A 16,521-nucleotide genomic window follows, 5' to 3' on the forward strand; every position below is an offset into this window, starting at 1 on the left:
GGCCCAGTAGGGCTTGTCTTTCTACATTCAAGTGGAAAAATAAGGCTCACCATTCTAACAGGAAGTGCCACACTTCCACATCAAAGCCGACCGATAGCTACCGCCAGTGTGTGTGTGTTTTTTTACCGCCAACAAAAGAACAGTCGAAGCAGCAGCTAGGCCAGAAACACTTTGCAACAATAACTGTTCATATGTTATTGTGTGTCTGTGTCCTACTACAGCAATAGCATACACAGAGTGGCAAATGGGGGAACTGGCACACAAATAACCCCCAACCTGACTAAAATTCCAGTTCATTTCAAAAAGCTTGCGTCCCGGCAGCATGTCAACGCAGTGACAAAGCCAGGCCAGACTCACACACACACACACATTTCTCTTAAATGCAGCGAAAAGAAAGGATTATTTTAAACACTGAAGAGAGGAGGGTGCACCGTTCCCGGAGGTACTGCAATACCGGGTCGATGCGTGGAGTGGACGGAGCAAGCCCCTGTTCCATCTCCCAAGTCCAAAAATCAATTTAATATATGGTCCCCAGGTAGGGGACGTATCAGATATTAAACTGATAAGAACAGATTTTAATCTTTTGAAAAGTTTTATTGACACTTATTTCACTTTATGTTTCATCACATTTCACATCACACATTTGTTTTCATTGTTGTTCATTTTTTTAACAATTTTACAGGGTATACATCCATCTTTTACTTTGTAAAAACAAACATTGATACTATGTGAAATACATCATAAAATGTTCTTTGTGTGTAAAAACAGTGTCTTCATTTAAAACAATTAAAAGGAGAGCATTGATTAAGAAACTATTTTTTTCTTTAAAATTCCACTGTTGTGCAGGAGTGCAGTGAGCCCCTATCAAGGATAACTCATCCTGTTCTCCCAAACAGATGTGGTCTCTCGGGATCCTGTCCTGGTGCTCAGAGGAGATCCCCACCCTGCTGCTCCTTCGCACCTGCCTCTCCCGGAGAGTCAGGCCTCTGCTGCTTTGAACTTTTTCCGTATGGCTCCGGCTCCTTCATCTGAATGGGCACAGAGGCGATTCTTCTTTGTGGCTGTGTCCTTGGCCTGCCGCCTGTAGCCGCCTTCCAGATCACAGCCACGGGGAGGATCTGTTCCTGGCGGTCCATGTGGTGTCCATGTGGCAAACAATGAGGGCGGGGTAGACAATCGCACAGGTGGGAAACACATGAGGGCAGGAAGTGAAGGATCTGAAATGAGAGGAGAGGTTAGTGACCCAAAACAGAAAATAATACAAGTAGAAATTAAAACATAACCTAAGACACAAAACTGGACATGACACTCTCTTTTTATAGTTAACTGAGGACAAATGAAGAGTGGGAGGCAAGCAGAGTTGTTGCAAAAAACTGTTATTTTTAAGTATTATTTCCTGCAATATACAGCCTTCAATCATGAATAACATAGCACCCCTTTCAATATAAAATTATTTTTGTATTGTAATATACAGAATATTAACATATTTATTTTCATAGTACTATTTACAGTCAATAGTAAGTGACTGTAAAAATGTTTCCTGGGACTACTCATAATGTATATTTGTTTGTCAAGATGGGTTTCAAAGTAATGCTAACAGTGACAAATTTACACTCTGAAGAGACTGTTATAGATAAATTGAGTAGGCTAATAGTCAAAAAACTGCAGACGCTCAACAGTAGCCAGAAACATTTGGATATACTGTATGATATTTTCCCCCCAATGAATTAATTAAGAAGCCTAACACATTGAAATGCTTACCAGCTGTAATAATCCCTTCCACTCTTTTTGGCGAGCTTCATCCTCCGGTGACATATGCGGCATGTAGCTTTTCTCATGATAAGACATTTTTTCTGAAGGTATTTAATAAGCTTTAATGTTTTTCTTGATGAGCTTCCTTCAAAAATAAGTTACCTGATTTCTTTTTGCAGGCTCATCTTGATAAAGTCACTTATTTTTTCTTCGTTTTGTAGCAGGAGATCGGCGTGGAAGTATGGAACAGCCAGGAAAGAGTGCATTTTTCTTTTGCTCTTTTTTGTTTCAGTTTCTTTCTTTTTTTGGGCAGTTGGGAAAATAAAGCGGTCTTTAATTGTCAACAGCATGATGCCAACAGTGGCTTATCTTTGAATTCAACTTAAATATGTATGTATGTAACATACACATAATAAAACCCATAATAGTATGATACCATATGATGCATAACCATAGACTGTATAACGCGCTACATATCAGATTCCCATATAATATTATTTTATTTTGAAGGCCAAGGAGGGAAAAAAACAGAAGAAGACGTTTCTGTGACACTCTAGGATTGTGGGTAGTGCAGTTCATTTCCCCGAGATCGCGATTAAACCACGTTTAAAAAGAGGTTCATATAATATGAACTTGTGTTTTCTATAGCAGCATATATAATTATTTTTCACTATGTTAGCTTGTGGTAAGTCTACCTTGGATGGTTATGACACATAGGCTAATATCAAATCCGTTGAGAGAAAATTAATGGGATTTTTATTTCCGGAAATACACTGTTGCGGCCCTTGGCGCGAAGAAGAAGAATGAGGAGGTGGGCAGCTTTTGTTTTGATTGACACATGAAACGGTCATACTCAGCTTGCATGATGGAGGAGGCAGACAACTCTTCCCCACCGAAACCCTACAGCCGTGTGAAGATGCGATCTGTCCAAAGAGCAGTGGGAAAGAGTAAGGTTTCTGAGACGGATGAGGAGTCGTTTGGTAAGTAAATATTAGTACAATTTAAGTCAGACACGAAACATAAAGACATATAAAGCTGGTGCTACATTGACTGCCGCTACGTAGTTAGCTAGCTAACATTAGCTAGCTAACATTAGCTAGATAGTAGGACTTTGTAATTATTATTATTATTATTTGTTTTAAATAGCATATACATATATATATTTTTTTTTTTGGACTGGCATTTACAACTCAAATTTGCTGCACCACCAACCAATAAACTGCTTTTAACAGATTCCTATTGAGGCTTGGTTGTGGCAGGAAAACAAAGTTCCATCAGACCTCTATCCAAATGGAATGTGCACAAAAAATAAGATAATACCAAAAGCAATGCAACAAATCAAAAGTAATTGGGTAAAAGCTGTGCTTTTGCTTTTAACATCTACTCAATAAGTCTTAAAAGTGTGCTGCATTTATCCACTTTACATATATCTAACAAGGTAATACTAATTATTACTACAGACCTGTGGTTAACAGTATAATACACAGAGATATGTCATAGTAACCATGCAGCGATACAAGTGACTAAAAGTATTTTTTTTAATCAATGGCTACGCTGTTCCTGTATTTTGACTTAGTTTGTGTTAAGAATTCTGTATTTTAAGTTACTCCTTTAACCTCCTAGATCATAGCAATGCATAATCCATGTTACAGATTAATACTAATCCTCAATTTTTATTTCTGTTCCAGCCCCAGGTGCCACTCAAATGGCTCCCACTGCAAAGATAAGTATTCAAATGCAAAAGCATGAATTGGAACTGGCCAAACAAAAAATAGCCTCACAGGATGAAGAAAATATTGGAGCTAACAAAGGAGAGAGATTTTTTAAGGGCGCAACTGTCTCAGTGTAAGCCAATAATTACTGTTATTCACCAATAAACATATGTGTAAGATGTAATTAAATGCAGTAGATGTGTACATTTTCTGTCCATAAAAGCAAGGACACCTTCCTTATAGTGAGCTGTTACTCTTGTTTCAATTTGCCAGTTTCCTGTCTAATGTGGAAAATATTTCATTATGTTGTCTTCATGCAGTGTCAGAAACCTCCAGCAGAAGACATGATGAGCCACCCCCTGAACTGTCTGTCATTTCCTCATCCGATTCATCTGTGGAGTCAGAGAGTAACTCTTCCAACTGCTCCTCAGACTCCACAACAAACTCATCCACATCTTCAGAAGATGACAAGAAGAAGAAGAAGAAGAAGAAGAAGAGGAAAATGAAGAAAAAAGACTCACAAGAATATGAAGAAAAAGAAGAAGGGGAAGAAGGGGAAGAAACGAACAAGGGGAACACGGAGCTATGTTTCAAGAGGTAGTTGTTTATCATAGAAACTATTATTAACTATTTCACCATGTGCATTCGCTTGACTGCCCTGTGACCATTAAGAAAACCACCAGACCACTTATAATTTCCTACTTATCTTTGTTGTGTTATTCAATTTGAACTTAATACAAGCATATTAGTATTCATAGCTTTCAGTCACATGACCAGTGCAGAGGCTTGGACGACAAAAAGAGCCTGGAAAGTTTTCAACAATTTAAAACTCTGTGGAGCTGAAGCACAGACTTTTTAATTTTCAATCTCTGCAAAATGAAGCATGTTTACATAACCTGACAACCACAGAAAAACAGAGATATTAAGATAAACGTCAAGTTTATGGCACTTTAAACTCTTATACAGCAAACGGGACACTATCGGAAACAATTAAACATCAAAGTCCTTACCTGAACATTACTTTAGTGATGTTTGCATTTATTTAGTGGAGAATCAATCCCCTTACACTGCTGTAGGATGAAACTCTACTCTAAGTATGGGCAGCTTTAAGTATTTTTTATGTGACTGAGTAGTGTTTTAATATAAATAGATTTTAGGGCTGCACGATATATCGTTTCAGCATCGTTATCGCGATGTGCGCATGCGCAATAGAGAGTATATAATGCACTTCTTGTCAAAGTGACAGGTCTATTGTTCTCATTGTTCTGTTTGGACCAATGAGAATGCAGCATTAGGATTAAGCCTCTCCCCCTTTCATCCAATGGGATGTTGCCACATCACTAATCCCGCCTCCTGTCCATCCAATGGGATGTTGCCACATCACTAATCCCGCCTAGCTGTCCGTCCAATGAGAGGATGATACGTCACTAGTCCCGCCTAACTGTCCATCCAATGAGAGAATGATACGTCAGCATTCTTTCATGCAAGAACGCGAGGTTACCTCATCATTCTTCTGACCAGGGGGGTCGATGAGACGCAACATTGTCTAGGTTTTTTAATCTATACTTTTTTTTATCTTTTTACAACCGAATTAAAAAATATATTTTAACCGGATCGAAAAATAAACTGCAACGATGCGTTGTAAACAGAAACCGTTAAAAAGACACACAGAAACACCCGAGGAAGGGTTACAAGAAGAAGTGAAAAAAGAACCCACCGGCTGGTGCTAGTACCGAAGACTAGGTTTTTTAATCTTTATTTTTTAATCTTTTTTCAACCGAATTAAAAAATATATTTTAACCGTATCGAAAAATAAACTGCAAAATATAAAAATGTTAAAAAGACGGCCGTTGATGGAACTCCGGGTTGATGGAGAGGTGTGAAGCCGAGCGAGGCTCTTCAGCTTGTGGGGAGAAATTAAAAAACGAGTGTGTAAAATACAAACAAGATCAAGGCTCCCACGGTGACCCAACCCCCTTGTATCGTCATTATGGTTTAGGTTTAAATAAAATATAAACTAAACCAACGGCTGATGCAGGGGTTTGATAACGAGCGAAGAGTGCCAGTTTGTGGCGAAACCACAAACAGACGCAATCCTCAAGAAAAGGGGTGTGTAAAATACAAAGAAGATTAGGGTTCCCACGTTATACAGGTTTTGAAGAACGAATCCTTCCGTCTCGTCTCTATCTTCCAGCTGTCACATACCCCACAGCGCATACCGGTTCTCATAACTGCTAGGTCAAAGGTCACCACCCTTTTTAGCGTCATGCTGTGTGAGAAACAGAGAATAATATACATATCTATATAACGCAGACTTATACCGTATGGGAAAAATCTGCAGATAATAGGTGCCCGAGTGCCGACAATACCCGCGGGCGCAGACGCTCCAGGACCCCGACGCTCCAGGACCCCGACTGAGAGTAGCTCGGGATCAGACTACGATATTCGCAGAAACCGTAAGTTTTTTTTATAAGGTGTGTTATATTTTAAACATTAGATCTGTAATATAAATGTATATATTTATTTATTTTTATTTTTTAATCCAGGACGCCAACAGAGAGAGAGACGAGACAGGAGGAGAAGCCGTTACACCCACGTACCATGGGATCCTGTCTGTAGATGTTGCCAAAACTTCCAAAGGGTTCTAGACTACTTTTGCAACAACAACGCAAGAAGGGGTATCATGTTTTAGTGTTGTTTACACATTTATGTTTTAATGTTTTTTTTTTTTTTTTAATTATTTTTTAATTAGTAAATCATGGATCCTGAGGAGTACCCCGAAACTCCCCAGGACCCTTTTTTAGCTTTAAACAATGCATTAGAGGATTTGAATCATGCTCATTCCATTGTCGAAAGTTTAGATCATTTTCACTCGTTGTTAGAGACTGTCAGCTTAGAGAATGAAACCTCCAATTCATACCTCTCTGAGCCCTGCACGCCTTCACACAGGGCCGCACGCTCTCCCAACAATGAACCCGACCCCAGAGTATCTCAATTAGAGCGCTTCAGAGAGTTAGATGATGCTCTGGAGCTTATGGAAATTCAGACAGGGGGTAACACGGAGCAAATTCTATCCCCCCGTCCCGTCTCCTCTGAAGACGGAGAACGCATTCTTGACCCTTTAACCCCAGCATTGTCACCGCCTCGGCCGCGGCCACAGCAGCAACAGCAACAACAATGGGCAGATGAGACAATTGATGAAGTGATACAAACCCTTCCCCAGTGGGACCCTCAACCACAGTCTCAACCCGTTGTAGTGAATCGTGATAGATTTAACAACGTAGAAATAAGACAGATATTAAGGTTTCCCACTCCTTCAGGTGTGGCTGATTACGGAGATTTCTACGGCAGTGTCATGGGTACGGTGCAGGAACTGTGTGACAGAATATTTTCCCAAGCGCAAGTGCAGGATATTATTCAAATGGAACTGAGGGGTGTTGTGGATTTTTCCACATCCTAATCTTTTAAGGTCAGACGAAGGCAACAGACAGATAGTATTTTTCCACTACAGGGGACAACACTTTAGTAAGAGCGTGTCCCGCTTAGCGAGAACAAACGAAGATGACACAGGTCTAGCCACTTTTCAAAACTTGTTGGATGAACTCGTTCAGTCTAATATGTCACTCATGACCGATCAGGATCTAGAATTAGCGGTTCAGTTGATTCGTAACCCGCGTGGTGCAGGTAGAATAAAGTTGGATTCTATGCTAGACAGCGAAGTAGTGAATAAGAGGAGAAGATTTCTCTACGTTGTAGAAAACCCAGACAACAATCTGTGTTTTGCATTAATCTGGCTCTCCTGCTACACCCGTCCATCAGTCACAGAGAGGCTGAGAGAATAGGGGCGGAGTTTCAGAACAGAGTGGGATTCACAGATCACAGAGATGTGAGTTTTAGTGACGTGTCACTCTTTGAAAAGGCTTTAGACAGTAAGATTGTGGTGTTTTACAGAATGAAAGACAGCCGCACCCTCGCTAAATTTCACACAGCAACTCCCAAAAAAGACAAAACAACGTATCTTTTTCTCCATGAAAATCATTACTATGGCATAAAAAATCTAAAGTCTTTCTTGGGCACTTCTTACGTGTGTCAGCAGTGCTATACAGGATACGACAGCTTAGGGTAGTAAGAAAAATGAGGAGGAAATCCAAAAGAGTCAAAAAAAGTTGCCGTTCCGTCTTTCTCCAGGGTCAGGGCCAGCCAGTGCTCCCCCGTCTTTGAGATTAAAGACAAACAGAGAGTATCCTTGTTCAAACTCTCTCCTGTTGATGCTCAGAGGTAAATCCTTCAAGTGTCTCCCTGTAGCTGTAAACATGTTGTAAAACTCTCTGACAGACACACCGTTGTTAAATTGAGGCTGAAAAGCTTTAGCCGGCACCTGTCTTCCATCCTGACACAAGGCCAGGTATTCCACATCGTTATGGATGAAATTGAAAGGAGACAGATCCCTGCTCCCCGTAAAAGCTTCGTGTTGTACCATGCCTATCACCACATACTTTGGCATAGTACCCAGAAAGAGGTTCTCCTGGTTGCATATCCTCGAGTTTTGCGGGATGGAGTAGGTTTTCACGTAGGTTTTCACGTTCAACCGTAACAGAGGGTAGAGAGCGTTGCCCTTCATCAAGGCTGCGGCGTGACCCAAACGCACGGGCAGGGAAACGATGACTTTTTTCATAAACAGAGCAGCCCCCAGTATTTTCAGACGGTAGGTGCTGTTGGCCGCCCCCATGAGACAAAAGGCATCGGACGCTCTGGTCAGCTTAATTCTCAAGTCCACAGAGTTCAAAAGGAGCCTCTCGCTGAATAATATATCAGCGTGGAGAGGTCCCAACAGGTGGAGCTCTCTGGAGTGCTCTGTAAATTCGGCTCTGTTGCATAGACCGCGATTGGGACCATTGACGGTCACCACAGAGTCCATAGAGCCGGCGGTGTCTTTGTAAAACAGCCCTGAGCTAAACTGTGTTTGTAGAGTAGCTTCTGAAAAGTTGAGCAGGGCTTCAATCATAGCCCTGTAAGGATGAGTGGCGCTGGACTGCGATATCAGTCTATCCCCCAGAATAATATCGCATTGGCTGAAGATTGTATTCAGAGGGTAATTGATTAACCCTACAGGGGTATCGACCACTAGGTTCGTGCCGTCGGCGTTGGTAATTTGCACCCTGAGATGGAGCAAGGTGTCATTTAGATCCAAATATTTTTCACCGTCCCCTGGTATAAAAAACTCTATAGGACCTGTATCTGTAATGGCCAACAGAGGCATGACCTCTGTGTAGAGTTTCTCGTCGATAGACAACTGCGTCATGGGAGCTGAAAATAAATCCAGCTCAGCCATGCTACACTCTGCCGATTTGTGATGCAATAAAGCCATTTTATTTTTTGTTTTGTTTTGTTTTGTTTTTTCTCTGAAATTTTTTATTTAGAGAACTATGTCTCCAGAGTCTAGGTTTCTGCCTGCGACGGACCTCCTTCCCTCTAACGCTAGCCTCAATGTGTTTAAAAATAACACAGCCTCTAGATTTCAGGTGGATTTAGCCCAGCATATAGATTTAGAGGGTCCCTGGCAGGTTGCATTGACGGAAATCTCCTACCCTCACGCCTGGTTTAACGTGCCTATAGAGATGGGATTCTTTGAATGGAGAGATAAACCTGTTGAAGGTGCCGCTTCAGAGCCCGAGGTCAAACATCAAAAGATTAGAGGAGGTTATTACAGTAACCTGACTCAATTTACATACGAGTTAAATGCCTTTCTAAAAAAAATTGGAGCGGATGTGCAAGTAGTCTATAGCAACATTCAAAAGAGATATGAATATCAGGCAGGGGGTGCAACTCATCTGCGCTTTTATCCCCCCTTGGCCTACATTATAGGGGAAATTCCCGGGGAATGGGCTATTTTCAACGAGAGGATGGCTCCCTACCCGGCAGATATAAAGGGAGGATTCTATCACCTCTTTTGTTACAGTGACATAGTAAGGCACCATGTGGTGGGTGATGCTTACGCTCCTCTCCTGAGAATCGTTGATGTGAAAGGTACATTCGGGGACGTGATTACCCAGCATTTTAACCCACTATCTTCCTGTAGCCAAAAACCACATTGAAAACATTTCCGTCGAGATTAAAACTGATCAAAATCAACCGCTCAAGTTTACCTTTGGCAAGACGGTGGTGAAATTACATTTTAGACCCGTTTCTTCTCAGCTGTAAAAATGATGCATCAAACCCTCGACCCTCACCGTTTTGTGAGCTATTATGAAAATCAGGTGGGAGGAGCCCTCCCTGGTTTTTACAGGGCCCCTGTAATGTACGGGAGAGGGATAGGTTCTGTATTTTCAAGGCTATTTCGTTTTGTATCGCCTCTGGTTAAGAAAGGTTTTGCCATTGCTAAACCCCATCTAAAAACTGCGGCTAAAAACATAGCCTCACAGGCCATCTCCCACGCCATGAGCAGAATAGCCGGAGAAGGAGATTCTCAAGAAGGCTCCGGAGGTATTATGGTGTTGGCCAGAAGACCCAGGAAGAGACCCCCGGGGGACCGTGTTTTAGCAAGGTCTAAAAATAACCGACGCGGGGCAAAGAAGAAATCAGTAGGGAGAGGCCTTGCTAAGGGTAGGGTAATGTAAAAACCCTCCTTGAGCCGTTGATCCATGATGGAGTACTTGTAGTAACAGAGTGAAGGTTGTGGGGTGGTAGAGAAGCGGTTTTATGCGTCTTTCAGATCCTTGACCTTGACCCAGCTGTTGAACTTTTCAGGCCAATTTTTCCACCGTACCAAAGCCTGCTTTTCACCTTGCACTACTCTCCTGTCTAAAATTTCGTCCACTCGGTAGAGTTTGTCGGGAGCCACCTGTACTTTTTGCAACTCGGCTTCATAAAAGGTCCCCTTTATTGGTTCCCCATCAAAATCTTTGAGTTTGTAAACAGGGGGTAGACGAGGAGTGCATTCAGATACAGTAAACAGCTCGTCGGAAAAGCTCTGTTCGTACTTTTTATCAAACACACCTCTCAGTTTCCCAGATCCCCCTGCTTAAAATTAAGCTTAAACTTTTCTTTGTAGCGGAGAGGAAAAGAACCATACAGGTTTTGAAAAACTTGAGGAGTATTTTCAACCGTGACCTGCACAGGGGTCATTTTTATACTCTTGTGGTAGCTGTTGTTGTAACTTTTGACCAAATCCTGCAACACGTCCAAGTACCTGCGTGTATTTTTGGCTGTGAAATACCTCCACATTCTCGTTTTCAACATGCGGTTAAATCTCTCCACCACCGAGGCTTTGAGATCGCTCCCTGTGGCAAAGTGAGTAATGCCGTGTTTCTTCATCAGGCTCTTGAAATTTCTGTTGAAAAACTCTTTACCGGCATCTGTCTGTAACTTTTCAGGGCTCTGGCTCTCTATCAAAACAGACTCAAAGACCCTGACAATCTCGGGGGCTGATTTTCTCTTTAGTGTCCTCACGTAGGCCTTTTTTGAAAATACATCTATAACGGTCAAGAGATAATTGTAACCGTCGTTGTGTTTCACCAAAGCCTGCATATCGCAAAGGTCTGCCTGAAATTGAACCAGAGGTCGGGGTACAAACACTCTATTTTGGGTAAAATGCACTCTGGCTGGTTTATGGAGAGTATAAGTGTCCTGCTCTGAGAGGAATTCTTTGACTTTTTCGATATTTACTTTTTTACCGGTTTCATCCTGCACAGCTCTGTGTAGTCTATCTAACCCTCCAAAACTCCCCGGGTGAGAGCGGTTATAATACACTTTTTTCATGACACGTTTCTCAGACATGTTTACCCCACGTCTCTCCAAAGTTTATGAAAAAACAACAAACATGATTAGCATTTTATGTTTTTTATTCACACCACATTATTTTCATTTTTAGCTACAATAAAAGTAAGAGCAAAAACACAATCTGTGAATAACCTCATCGTCTCTAAACAGAGAGCAATTTGTCTTGTTTTTGATAACTTGATTCAAAACAGAGACTAAACGATCAACAATCATGTGTTCTTCTACACAGGCCAACATTCTTTGAGGAAGATTCCCCATGTTACTTTTTTTTTTTTTTTTTTTTTAACTTGTTTTCAGGAGAATATGAAGAAATCTTCAATCACGACAACACAACTTGCGGGATTTAGAATTCCACATGCACAATTTTACCCTCCTCTGGTTGTTTGTCTTCCCATATCTCAAACGCATCCTTCAACATGCACTGCTTAGCTCTGCTGTCACCAACCAACGTGTCAAGTACCGTTTGTATTTTCCCACTAATGCGAGTGGCGTATGTCAGATCATACAGAAAGGCCTCCACGAGCCCGAGGATCCTGCCGGATGAGATACGAATGAACCGTCTCTCAAGAGCGCTTGAGACGGCTGAAATAAGCGTCTCCTTCAACAGCCTTTTGTTCACAGGTTCAAAATGTGACATGTAAAAGTAGTTGGGTTCATCATCCAAACAAGGGTGCTGATGCTGGCTAGGATGACTCACCACACAGCCGTTGCAAATCTCCTGTCGATACAACTTCAGTACGTGGTCCAACACTTACACCACCACAGCTTTCATCGTGTTCATGAGAACGGCGGACAGATGACCGTCGGGCTCATTCTCTTTGTTGGCCTCCGACCCGTCCTCTGACTCGTCCTCTGATTCGTCCTCTCGCTGCTCAGGAAATGGCGGGGTTGATGGTGATGCCGGTGAATATGCAGGAGGTGGCACCGGTATTAGCGGTTGAGCCGCAGGAGATGGAACCGGTATTAGCGGTTGAGGTTCCGCCGGTGGTGATGGTTGAGAGTCGAGCAGAGACCCTGGCTCGATCTCTTCCTGAATGGTTGATGGTAGAGAAGAACAAGAATGGTACGGAAGGTCAGGCTCCGAAAAAAATTTCAACAAGTTCTTGCGACACTCTGGAAAAGGACTACTACTAACCCTTCTCCGTGGTGAAGCTGTACGCTTAGGTTTAAGCGCCAGGATGGTTGTTCTTGGTTGTCTACGCGTCGGCGACGGCGTTGACTCAGGGTCGGAAGGAGGTGGTGAAGGAGGTGGCGAAGGAGGAGGAGAGGGCTGCGGATTTTCCTGAGTGAGCTCCATTGTCTCGAGGCGGGCAAAAAAAAGTACTTGTAAATGCAAATTCTCGTGTCTTTTAAACACTTTAGATGGTGAGGAGGAGGAGGGGCGAAGCTCCTGATTGGCTGTTGTAGAGAAGATGGGAGTGTCTACGGTTTACAAAACCGTCTTCACCCTCATTATATCGCTGAAGGTTCGGCTGATGACATATAGCTGCTTAACATTGCGGTCTTCTACCTCCATCACTTTCAACCATTCCTCGAGAGGAAGGCGCAATGCTGGCTGAAATATCCTGCATTCGCTGCTAAAGTACTCCAGGACAAAATACTCGGCGGTCTTCTCTGCTTCTGTACACATCTGATGGCTAGCTCTAAAGTACCATTTGCCGGAGACTGAAGTTTTGGACTCCCACACCATGCTGGATACAATTCTTTCTCCATTTTCTCCATTTTGAGGGGCTTCTGGCTTCGACGTTGTTGATCCAAACACGCACAAGATAGACCAATCTGCGGAGGTAAGGTTGGCCTTGAACTCTGTCGAAGGGCTATAGTTCTCCCCTTCTCGAAGCTGATAAAAACAGGCTTCGTTAGAGCTGTAGTTGAACGAGTAACCCCAGCAACCACCATATAACAATGGCCAATTTTTATGGAGAAGCATCGGCGGGGGTGCCTGAAGGCGGCATAGATGTGCTATACGTTTCTTTGGACTTTCCCATTTTTCCTGAAACCATGTCACGGGAGTTTCAGAAAGCACCCTGCTATCTCGTTTTGTAGAATCCAGTTTCCAACGCATCGCTAAAGAATCTGATACTAAAGAATCCTCGGTGTTTCTGTGTGTCTTTTTAACGGTTTCTGTTTACAACGCATCGTTGCAGTTTATTTTTCGATCCGGTTAAAATATATTTTTTAATTCAGTTGTAAAAAGATTTTAAAAAGTATAGATTAAAAAACCTAGACAATGTCGCGTCTCATCGACCCCCCTGGTCAGAAGAATGATGAGGTAACCTTGCGTTCTTGCATGAAAGAATGATGACGTATCATTCTCTCATTGGATGGACAGTTAGGCGGGACTAGTGACGTATCATCCTCTCATTGGACGGACAGCTAGGCGGGATTAGTGACGTGGTAACATCCCATTGGATGGACAGGAGGCGGGATTAGTGACGTGGCAACATCCCATTGGATGAAAGGGGGAGGGGCATAATCCTAATGCTGCATTCTCATTGGTCCAAACAGAACAATGAGAACAATAGACCTGTCACTTTTGACAAGAAGTGCATTATATATTCTCTTGCAATAGTCACACCGCAAGGACATGCGATGTGAAGAAGAAAAAATCTGCCTGGAGCCGAAAAATATATTTGAGCCTTTAAATGAAGTTTATGTAGCCTGTCTATGCCCATTCACTTTACTAATAGATCTAAATGAGCATACATTTATATATTTTACATGCAACAACTCTCATAGTTAGAACACCATCTCAGCGCTCTGTCATCTCACCTGTCATCTCACCTATGCTATCACATAAGGGGCTATATTTAACACTTTCTGGTTTAAAGGCAGCAGCTTCCAGATCTGTGCGTTCAACTTTGTCTTCAATCCGAAGGCGCAGAATCGGCATTATGCCACACGTCCTCCACCTCGCCAGAGGCACAGGCGACCATCCGCCCTGCCTCTGGCAGGGAGGAGGACGTGCACAGCACAAGAATGCAGCTCGCATTCATGCCAGGCCGCCTTTTCCGAATTTGTGCGGGGCACGAGGCCGGCCGTCCCGACTTATCACATCTGTCAGTATGAGCAGACGCTGATCGCGAACATTCTGCGCCTCAAGTGTTCTTCAATGCTTAGAACTACTCTTTAGTGCTTGCTTAGTCGCTGAAGAAAAGAGGGAACAGAACACACGGTCTCAGCCGGTTATATACCTGGGGGTGGACCGTGGGTGGGGCCCACCTCGTGGGTGGGAGTGGACTACAACTTTTCAGTGGAGCGCGTTGCGCGAGGGATAAACCCAATAGCGATAGCCTTAGAGGGTGAAGCCTATACGAAATAGAACACACACACACAGGCAGGAAGAAATACAAGATAAGAAACAGGACAAAACTACAACATAAATCAGTGAACACTAACGACACAGAGAACTTGAGAATACATAATTACAGGAAACACTGAAGACTAAACTGGGAAACACACAAGGGAAACAAACACCAGGGAAGAATGAGGCAAAATCAAACAAGAAAATCTAAACTCTGAAAATACAAAAAATATTAAACCAAATCAGGACAGGTTCAGGCGTACAATATGATCTATTTGTGATAGCTTTTTCCCTATAAACACTTATCACAGTGCAATTGATATTATATTTGTTTGATTGTATTGACTATTAATAGTTAACGTTCTTACTGAACATTAATGAAATATTTAACCTAATTTTGTTTTCTCCCATCCCCAGTGCTCTGAACCACCACCATCTAGCGATGTATGTATTTGGCCTCCTTACAACTGCTACCTCTTGAGAAGACCTTGATGATATGGTCCAAAGTGCTGTGGTGGTGTTTTCAAGTCACTGGGGCCAATGTTGAAGAACATTTCAACAATCTCCAGCTGTGGCTCCAGAGGACAGAATTGCAGACGGATGAGTCCAACAAGTCCAAACTGAATCCTGAGGACTTAAAAGGTAAAAGGCAATTCATGTTGGGTCAGAACAATCTAAAGAACCAAGTACTGGTACAACAGCACTCACTGTAGCAGGTATTTTAGGTTTTAGATCTAGTGAATCAAACTCATGTTTCAAGTACTGTCACATTTTCAGTGTCAAAGGTCCAAGTATTAAATAGTTTTAAATGTTGTATCCCCCCCCCCCCCCAAAAAAAACCCCAACAACAACAGAAAAAACATTGTTATTGAGTTGATATTAATGCCAAATATCCCCCCTCCAAAAATAAAAAAACATTGTTATTGAGTTGATATTAATGCCCAATTATGAATTGGTTTCTTTTCATTTGCTCCAGAAGACTTGAGCCCAATGTCTACTACTGTAAAGGCTCACATCTCTAAGTACCTTCTTCCCTATGCAAGATTGTGGACCGGGATAGTGCTTGGTTAGTATCACTTAAAAAAGCTGAATCTATCTTTTTAGAATTGCAAAAATGAGCTGCATTGTGTCATCTGAAAATACTAACACATATCACTGCTTATTCCGATCCTAGGAAACCTGGGACAACATGGCACTGGGAAGGTGTTCAATGATTGGCCTGGAAAAATTTACAAGACAAGTTATTGAAATGTTTTAACTCTAACTGGAAATTTTTCCAAAGATTGTTTTTATCATGCTTGACTGTTACTTTAGCTTCTTAATTAACCCGACACTGATTGTTTTCTCAGAACATCACACAGGACAACAAGACTCAGGGAGTCATGGAGAAGAGCCAGTGGGACCCTTAACATATATGTTTAAGTCAGGTGGGCTCACAAGACTGGACAATTTTCTGGTCCAGTACCAGACCACCCACAATGCTCTCCTGATGGAGTATGAAGACTCAAAAAGAGTGCTTCAAATAAAGGTTTGAACATTCAATTAAATCATGTTGGAGAATATAGCCGTTTTCACATATGCACTCCGGATAATATCTAGATATTTACAGGAGGACTTCTCCGGAGATTCTCCCAAACTAGCCGTTCACATATGCTCCTCACAGCGGAGAACTTTCCCTGTCAGAGGGGAGGGGGCGCGGGGGATTTCCCGAGGTAAGACGTGAAGTAAAAAAACAACCCGGAAGTAGCGGCCGTAGCAACAGAGTCCGCTACACGACACTATAATGAGAAAATTTTCCTTTATATCAATGCTGTGTGTAATCCAATGGAATGGCAACATCCACAAAAGAGCGGAGAACAACATACTGACGAACAGAAAACATAATGCAGCCATTTAATTACATGCACGGAGATCGTAGTGGTCGCATGCAGACACTTTAGCCGGTCACTGTATATAAACGTCACTTGGGTCCCA

The 16,521-nt window shown here is 42.3% G+C and overlaps 1 pseudogene; it reads right to left on the reverse strand.

Moving 5' to 3' along the window:
* Positions 1–420: 420 nt before the first annotated feature.
* LOC132956945 (U2 spliceosomal RNA) lies at positions 421–595 on the reverse strand (annotated as a pseudogene).
* Positions 596–16,521: the final 15,926 nt, after the last annotated feature.

Source organism: Labrus mixtus, chromosome 22 (assembly GCF_963584025.1).
Source record: "Labrus mixtus chromosome 22, fLabMix1.1, whole genome shotgun sequence".
NCBI lineage: Eukaryota > Metazoa > Chordata > Actinopteri > Labriformes > Labridae > Labrus > Labrus mixtus.